General features: G+C 42.0%; 1 pseudogene; it reads right to left on the bottom strand.

The window, feature by feature from the left end:
* Positions 1–249: 249 nt before the first annotated feature.
* On the bottom strand, positions 250–843 carry LOC133084834 (large ribosomal subunit protein eL19-like; annotated as a pseudogene).
* Between the last annotated feature and the right edge of the window lie 8,780 nt (positions 844–9,623).

Here is a 9,623-nt window from a genome sequence, read left to right as displayed (position 1 = left end):
AAAGCAGATGACTCCAAGAATCACCTGTTCTATCTTTTCACCATCAGCTGGTTAGTTATCTTCGTCACAGGCCAGCCTGGTTCCAACTGCCCGACTGTGAGGTTAGCCATGGGGTCTCCTACCATTTGTCTTTTGTTCTTCTTGAGAAGTTTTTTTTTTTTTTTAAGGCAGATAAAGGCTTGTTTTTTATTGAATGAGTGGTCTATCTAATTGCCGAGGCCACTATGTACAGAGAAGAGAGGGAAAACTTTATTTCTTGGTCTCTTCCTCTTTGGACAGAGTCTTGATGATTTCTTCCTTCTTGGCCTGGAGCCGGTCTTCATGGTGCTTGCGGGCTTCCTTGGTCTTAGACCTGCGGGCCTCAGCCTGGTCCACCAGAAGCTTCTCGCAAGCCTTGTCTGCCTTCAGCTTGTGGATATGTTCCATGAGAATCCGCTTGTTTTTGAACACGTTACCCTTCACTTTCAGGTATAGGCTGTGATACCTGTGGTGGTCAATCTTCTTAGAGTCACGGTATCTTCTGAGCAGCCAGCACAGACTTCTCATCCTCCTCATCCAGGTTACCTTCTAGGGCATTAGAGCGTTGGCAGTACCCTTTTGCTTACCTATGTCCATATGTCTGCCCTTCCTGTGGGCCAAGGTGTTTTTCCAGCATCGAGCCTGGGAATGGACCATCACAGGCTTCCGGATGATGAGCCCATCTTCCATCAGTTTCTGGATCTGCTGACGGGAGTTGGCACTGGTGATTTCCTTAGTCTCATTGGGGTCCAACCAGACCTTTTTGCCACAGAGGAGGACACTGGAGGCAAGCCTCTTCTGAAGCCTGAGCGTACTCATAGCTGCAGCCGCAGTGGCGAAAGGCGAGATTTTAGATAAGTTGGGAATCAAATAAAATGCCATTTCTTTTACTAATTGTCCTTCATGTAAGTTGAAGTTGCCATAACTGAATTGGCTGAATCTCTAAATCCCCCTGTGACCTTTTATCTGCTCTTTAAAGTTGGTTCTGTAGTTTAGTTTTCAAAGAGGTATTCTCAGTTATTGAGCCCTTACCGCTCACCCTTCAGGTCTCAGCTTAAGTATCACTTTCCCACAAAACATTCCCAAACTATCCCGCCTACGTTTGGTCACCTGGTAATATGCACAGGCAGAGCACTGAAAATTTCTTTTAATCTATATTCTGCAGCTTTAATGACCTATTTCTTTCTTCTTTGATAAACTATAACTTCCAGGACGGTGGAGAATGCCTCGTTCACTAGCCCCAGCCTTAGGCCTAATGTAACAGCCAGTGCATCCAGATCCAATATAAATTTGGATAAATGTGAATAAAGGCAGGGCAGCATGGTACCACTGAGGCTGCCAAGCTCTAGAAGCACCTCAGGGAGTTCATTGTCTAGTCAGGCATGCAGGATGGATGAATATAAATACAAACAATATGAAGATAAAATAAGGAGTAATCAAATGCTTTTTGAAAAAGCTATAATTTCAGTGAGGTTTACAAGGATTTAAGGGAGTGAGGATTGTGGCCCGGGATGACAAAGCAACCAGAGGGATGAAGCAACTTAGCTCCATGGAGAGGGAGTCACCTTGGCCATGGTGAGTCATGCATAATGGACTCTAGGGACACATCTGTACCTTTTCATTTTATTCCACAGGATATGTAATATCATATTCTCTCTCTCATTCTCTTTTTAAAATTCTTTTTTAACCAGATGTAGTAATTCCAAAAGCAAACCCTTTGGGAACATTTAATATTTAACATGACGATATGTAGAGGTAAAAAATGAGAAGGGAAGGAGTCCATTTTTGTAACCCTCCACAAGGCATAAGAAGGACAACGGTAACTGCATAGGGGAGGAAAAGCTTCCTTCTGCCCTCTGAGGTTCTGTGGCTGGGCCTGAGAATTAAACTGGCATAAGATAGATTAACAGGAAAAAGCCTACAGGTGTTATTTAATACAGCCCACCCTTAACCAAAGCAGGTCTGAACTGCACAGCTCCAACTATATGAGGACTTTTTGCTTTTTTTCTTTTTCTTTTTTTTCACATCTTTATTGGAGTATAATTGCTTTACAATGGTGTGTTAGTTTCTGCTTTATAACAAAGTGAATCAGTTATACATATACATATGTCCCCATATCTCTTCCCTCTTGCGTCTCCCTCCCTCCCACCCTCCCTATCCCACCCCTCTAGGTGGTCACAAAGCACTGAACTGATCTCCCTGTGCTATGTGGCTGCTTCCCACTAGCTATCTATTTTACATTTGGTAGTGTATATATGTCCATGCCACTCTCTCACTTTGGCCCAGCTTACCCTTCCCCCTCCCCGTATCCTCAAGTCCCTTATCTAGTACGTCTGCACCTTTATTCCCATCTTGCCCCTAGGTTCTTCATGACCTTTTTTTTTTTTAGATTCCATATATATGTGTTAGCATATGGTATTTGTTTTTCTCTTTCTGACTTACTTCACTCTGTATGACAGTCACTAGGTCCATCCACCTCACTACAAATAACCCAGTTTCGTTCCTTTTTATGGCTGAGTAATATTCCATTGTATATATGTGCCACATCTTCTTTATCCATTCATCTGTTGATGGACACTTAGGTTGCTTCCATGTCCTGGCTATTGTAAATAGAGCTGCAATGAACATTTTGGTATGACTATTTTTGAATTATGGTTTTCTCAGGGTATATGTCCAGTAGTGGGATTGCTGGGTCATATGGTAGTTCTATTTTTAGTTGTTTAAGGAACCTCCATACTGTTCTCCATAGTGGCTGTATCAATTTACATTCCCACCAACAGTGCAAGAGGGTTCCTTTTTCTCCACACCCTCTCCAGCATTTATTGTTTGTAGATTTTTTGATGATGGCCATTCTGACCGGTGTGAGACAATATCTCATTGTAGTTTTGATTTGCATTTCTCTAATGATTAATGATGTTGAGCATTCTTTCATGTGTCTGTTGGCAATCTGTATATCTTCTTTGGAGAAATGTCTATTTAGGTCTTCTGCCCATTTTTGGATTCGGTTGTTTATTTTTTAGATACTGAGCTGCATGAGCTGCTTGTAAATTTTGGAGATTAATCCTTTGTCCATTGCTTCATTTGCAAATATTTTCTCCCATTCTGAGGGTTGTCTTTTCATCTTGTTTATGGTTTCCTTTGCTGTGCAAAAGCTTTTAAGTTTCATTAGGTCCCATTTGTTTGTTTTTGTTTTTATTTCCATTTCTCCAGGAGGTAGGTCAAAAAGGATCGCTGTGATTTATGTCATAGAGTGTTCTGCCTATGTTTTCCTCTAAGAGTTTGACAGTGTCTGGCCTTACATTTAGGTCTTTAATCCATTTTGAGTTTATTTTTGTGTATGGTGTCAGGGAGTGTTCTAATTTCATTCTTTTACATGTAGCTGTCCAGTTGTCCCAGCACCACTTATTGAAGAGGCTGTCTTTTCTCCACTGTATATGCTTGCCTCCTTTATCAAAGATAAGGTGACCATATGTGTGTGGGTTTATCTCTGGGCTTTCTATCCTGTTCCACTGATCTATATTTCTGTTTTTGTGCCAGTACCATACTGTCTTGATTACTGTAGCTTTGTAGTATAGTCTGAAGTCTGGGAGCCTGATTCCTCCAGCTCCATTTTTCTTTCTCAAGATTGCTTTGGCTATTCAGAGTCTTTTGTGTTTCCATACAAATTGTGAAATTTTTTGTTCTAGTTCTGTGAAAAATGACAGTGGTAGTTTCATAGGGATTGCATTGAATCTGTAGATTGCTTTGCGTAGTATAGTCATTTTCACAATGTTGATTCTTCCAATCCAAGAACATGGTATATCTCTCCATCTATTTGTATCATCTTTAATTTCTTTCATCAGTGTCTTATAATTTTCTGCATACAGGTCTTTTGTCTCCTTAGGTAGGTTTATTCCTAGATATTTTATTCTTTTTGCTGCAATGGTAAATGGGAGTGTTTTCTTAATTTCTCTTTCAGATTTTTCATCATTAGTGTATAGGAATGCAAGAGATTTCTGTGCATTAATTTTGTATCCTGCAACTTTACCAAATTCATTGATTAGCTCTAGTAGTTTTCTGGTGGCATCTTTAGGATTCTCTATGTATAGTATCATGTCATCTGCAAACAGTGACAGTTTTACTTCTTCTTTTCTGATTTGGATTCCTTTTATTTCTTTTTCTTCTCTGATTGCTGTGGCTAAAACTTCCAAAACTATGTTGAATAATAGTGGTGAGAGTAGGCAACCTTGTCTTGTTCCTGATCTTAGTGGAAATGGACTCAGTTTTTCACCACTGAGGACGATGTTGGCTGTGGGTTTGTCATATATGGCCTTTATTATGTTGAGGAAATTTCCCTCTATGCCTACTTTCTGGAGGCTTTTTATCATAAATGGGTGTTGAATTTTGTCAAAAGCTTTCTCTGCATCTATTGAGATGATCATATGGCTTTTCTCCTTCAATTTGTTAATATGGTGTATCACGTTGATTGATTTGCATATATTGAAGAATCATTGCATTCCTGGGATAAACCCCACTTGATCATAGTGTATGATCCTTTTAATGTGCTGTTGGATTCTGTTTGCTAGTATTTTGTTGAGGATTTTTGCATCTATGTTCATCAGTGATATTGGCTTGTAGTTTTCTTTCTTTGTGACATCTTTGTCTGGTTTTGGTATCAGAGTGATGGTGGCCTTGTAGAATAAGCTTTGGAGTGTTCCCCCCTCTGCTATATTTTGGAAGAGTTTGAGAAGGATAGGTGTTAGCTCTTCTCTAAATGTGTGATAGAATTCGCCTGTGAAACCGTCTGGTCATGGGCTTTTGTTTGTTGAAAGGCTTTTAATCACAGATTCAACTTCAGTGCTTGTGATTGGTCTGTTCATATTTTCTATTTCTTCCTGGTTCAGTCTCAGAAGATTGTGCATTTCTAAGAATTTGTCCATTTCCTCCAGGTTGTCCATTTTATTGGCATATAGTTGCTTGTAGTAATCTCTCATGATCCCTTGTATTTCTGCAGTGTCAGTTGTTACTTCTCCTTTTTCACTTCAGATTCTATTGATTTGAGTCTTCTCCCTTTTTTTCTTGATAAGTCTGGCTAATGGTTTATCAATTTTGTTTATCTTCTCAAAGAACCAGCTTTTAGTTTTATTGATCTTTGCCATCGTTTCTTTAATTTCTTTTTCATTTATTTCTGATCTGATCTTTATGATTTCTTTCCTTCTGCTAACTTTGGGTTTTTTTGTTCTTCTTTCTCTAATTGCTTTAGGTGTAAGGTTAGGTTGTTTATTTGAGATGTTTCTTGTTTCTTAAGGTAGGATTGTATTGCTATAAACTTCCCTCTTAGAACTGCTTTTGTTGCCTCCCATAGGTTTTGGGTCATCGTGTTTTCATTGTCATTTTTTTCTAGGTATTTTTTTATTTACTCTTTGATTTCTGCAGTGATCTCTTGGTTATTAAGTAGTGTGTTGTTTAGCCTCCATGTGTTTGTATTTCTTACAGAGTTTTTCCTGTAATTGATATCTAGTCTCATAGCGTTGTGGTCAGAAAAGATACTTGATACAATTTCAATTTTCTTAAATTTAACAAGGCTTGATTTGTGACTCAAGATATGATCTACCCTGGAGAATGTTCCATGAGCACTTGAGAAGAATGTGTATTCTGTTGTTTTTGGATGGAATGTCCTATAAATATCAATTAAGTCCATTTTGTTTAATGTATCATTTAAAGCTTGTGTTTCCTTATTTGTTTTCATTTTGGATGATCTGTCCATTGGTGAAAGTGGGGTGTTAAAGTCCCCTACACTGATTGTGTTACTGTCAATTTCCCCTTTTATGGCTGTTAGTATTTGCCTTATGTATTGAGGTGCTCCTATGTTGGGTGCATAAATATTTACAATTGTTGTATCTTCTTCTTGGATTGATCCCTTGATCATTATGTAGTGTCCTTCTTTGTCTCTTGTAATAGTCTTTGTTTTAAAGTTTATTTTGTCTAATATGAAAATTGCTACTCCAGCTTTCTTTTGATTTCCATTTGCATGGAACCTCTTTTTCCATCCCCTCACTTTCAGTCTGTATGTGTCCCTAGGTCTGAAGTGGGTCTCTTGTAGACAGCATATATATGGGTCCTGTTTTTCTATCCATTCAGCCAATCTATGTCTTTTGGTTGGAGCATTTAATCCATTTACATTTAAGGTAATTATCAATATGTATGTTCCTATTACCATTTTCTTAATTGTTTTGGGTTTATTATTGTAGGTCTTTTCCTTCTCTTGTGTTTCCTGCCTAGGGAAGTTCCTTTAGCATTTGTTGTAATGCTGGTTTGGTGCTGCTGAATTCTCTTAGCTTTTGCTTGTCTGTAAGGGTTTTAATTTCTCCATCAAATCTGAATGAGATCCTTGCTGGGTAGAGTAATCTTGGTTGTAGGTTTTTCTCCTTCATCACTTTAAATATGCCTTGCCACTCCCTTCTGGCTTGCAGAGTTTCTGCTGAAAGATCAGCTGTTAACCTTATGGGGATTCCCTTTTGTGTTATTTGTTGTTTTTCCCTTGCTGCTTTTAATATTTTTTCTTTGTATTTAATTTTTGATAGTTTGATTATGTGTCTTGGCGTGTTTCTCCTTGGATTTATCCTGCATGGGACTCTCTGTGCTTCCTGGACTTGATTAACTATTTCCTTTCCCATATTAGGGCAGTTTTCAACTATAATCTCTTCAAATATTTTCTCAGTCCCTTTCTTTTTCTCTTCTTCTTCTGGGACGCCTATAATTCGAATGTTGGTGCATTTAATGTTGTCCCAGAGGTCTCTGAGACTGTCCTCAATTCTTTTCATTCTTTTTTCTTTATTCTGCTCTGCAGTAGTTATTTCCACTATTTTATCTTCCAGGTCACTTATCCGTTCTTCTGCCTCAGTTATTCTGTTATTGATCCCTTCTAGAGAATTTTTAATTTCATTTATTGTGTTGTTCATCATTGTTTGTTTGCTCTTTACTTCTTCTAGGTCCTTGTTAAACGTTTCTTGTATTTTCTCCATTCTATTTCCAAGATTTTGGATCATCTTTACTATCATTATTCTGAATTCTTTTTCAGGTAGACTGCCTATTTCCTCTTCATTTGTTAGGTCTGGTGGGTTTTTGCCTTGCTCCTTCATCTGCTGTGTGTTTCTCTCTCTTCTCATTTTGCTTAACTTACTGCGTTTGGGGTCTCCTTTTTGCAGGCTGCAGGTTCGTAGTTTCCGTTGTTTTTGGTGTCTGTCTCCAGTGGCTAAGGTTGGTTCAGTGGGTTGTGTAGGCTTCCTGGTGGAGGGGACTAGTGCCTGTGTTCTGGTGGATGAGGCTGGATCTTGTCTTTCTGGTGGGCAAGTCCATGTCTGGTGGTGTGTTTTGGGTGTCTGTGGCCTTATTATGATTTTAGGCAGCCTCTCTGCTAATGGATGGGGTTATGTTCCTGTCTTGCTAGTTGTTTGGCATAGGGTGTCCAACACTGTAGCTTGCTGGTCGTTGAGTGGAGCTGGGTCTTGGCGTTGAGATGGAGATCTCTGGGAGATTTTAGCTGTTTGAAATTACGTGGAGCTGGGAAGTCTCTTGTGGACCAGTGTCCTGAACTTGGCTCTCCCACCTCAGTGGCACAGCCCTGATGCCTGGCTGGAGCACCAAGAGTCTGTCCTCCACACGGTTCAGAATAAAAGGGAGAAAAGAAAGAAAGAAAGAAAGAAGAAGAGAAAATAAAACAAAATAAAGTAAAATAAAAGTTATTAAAATAAAAAATAATTATTAGGAAAAAAATTTTTTAAGTAATTAAAAAAAAAAAACGGACAGACAGAACCCTAGGACAAATGGTAAAAGCAAAGCTATACAGACAAAATCACACACAGAAGCATACACATGCACACTCACAAAAAGAGAAAAAGGGGAAAATATATATATATCGTTGCTCCCAAAGTCCACGTCCTCAATTTGGGATGATTCGTTGTCTATTCAGGTATTCCACAGATGCAGGCACATCAAGTTGATGGTGGAGATTTAATCCGCTGCTCCTGAGGCTGCTGGGAGAGATTTCCCTTTCTCTTCTTTGTTCGTACAGCTACTGGGGTTCAGCTTTGGATTTGGACCCGCCTCTGCGTGTAGGTCGCCTGAGGGCGTCTGTTCTTCACTCAGACGGGACGGGGTTAAAGGAGCAGCTGCTTCGGGGGCTCTGGCTCAGTCAGGCCGGGGGGAGGGAGCGGTACGGAGGAGGCGGGGCGAGCCTGCGGCGGCAGAGGCCGGCGTGACGTTGCACCAGCCTGAGGCGCGCCGTGCGTTCTCCCGGGGAAGTTGTCCCTGGATCACGGGACCCTGGCAGTGGCGGGCTGCACAGGCTCCTGGGAGGGGCGGTGTGGAGAGTGACCTGTGCTCGCCCACAGGCTTTTTGGTGGCGGCAGCAGCAGCCTTAGCGTCTCATGCCCGTCTCTGGGGTCCGCGCTGATAGCCGCGGCTCGCGCCCGTCTCTGGAGCTCGTTTAGGCGGCGCTCTGAATCCCCTCTCCCCGCGCACCACGAAACAAAGAGGCAAGAAAAAGTCTCTTGCCTCCTCGGCAGGTCCAGACCTTTTCCCGGACTCCCTCCCGGCTAGCTGTGGTGCACTAGCCCCTTCAGGCTGTGTTCACGCCGCCAACCCCAGTCCTCTCCCTGTGATCCGACCGAAGCCCGAGCCTCAGCTCCCAGTCCCCGCCCGCCCCGGCGGGTGAGCAGACAAGCCTCTCGGGCTGGTGAGTGCTGCTCGGCGCCGAGCCTCCGTGCGGGAATCTCTCCGCTTTGCCCTCCGCACCCCTGTGGCTGCGCTCTCCTCCGCGGCTCCGAAGCTTCCCCCCTCTGCCACCCGCAGTCTCCGCCCGCGAAGGGGCTTCCTAGTGTGTGGAAACCTTTCCTCCTCCACGGCTCCCTCCCACTGGTGCAGGTCCCGTCCCTATTCTTTTGTCTGTTTTTTCTTTTTTCTTTTCCCTGCCCAGGTATGTGGGGAGTTTCTTGCCTTTTGGGGGGTCTGAGGTCTTCTGCCAGCGTTCAGTAGGTGTTCTGTAGGAGTTGTTCCACATGTAGATGTATTTCTGATGTATTTGTGGGGAGGAAGGTGATCTCCGTGTCTCACTCATCCGCCATCTTGAAGCTCCTTGAGGATTTTTTTCAATAGTAGATACGACTACAGGTCCTGCAGGTGGTTGGATCTGCAGATGTGGAACTGCTGATACGGAGGGTGGACTGTAAGGTTTTGTTTTTTGGTTTTTTTAGTTCGTTTTTTTTTTTTTTTTTGGCTGAGCCGCACAAACTGAGGCATGTGGGATCTTAGTTCCCTGACCAGGGATCGAACCCGTGCCCCCTGAAATGGGAGCGAGGAGTCCTAACCACTGGACCGCCAGGGAATTCGGGTGGACTCTAAGTTATCAGAGGACTTGGAACTGTAGGTAGGGTAGCGCCCCAACCCCTGCGTTGTTCAAGGGTCAGCTGTATTTTTATGTGCACACTGAGTCTTCATAAAGAAAATGAAGATCTGAAGAAGCAGGTAGGACCAAGAGCTTATACACATTTTAAACAAAGAAAGAATACATTTGTAAAGTGACAAGACAAAGAGGCTTGAGCTGGGCAGTGGATTGTGGGATAGTG

The sequence above is a fragment of the Eubalaena glacialis genome, chromosome 2 (assembly GCF_028564815.1).
Source record: "Eubalaena glacialis isolate mEubGla1 chromosome 2, mEubGla1.1.hap2.+ XY, whole genome shotgun sequence".
In the NCBI taxonomy this organism is placed as follows: domain Eukaryota; kingdom Metazoa; phylum Chordata; class Mammalia; order Artiodactyla; family Balaenidae; genus Eubalaena; species Eubalaena glacialis.
This window is presented reverse-complemented; position numbering and strand designations above follow the sequence as displayed.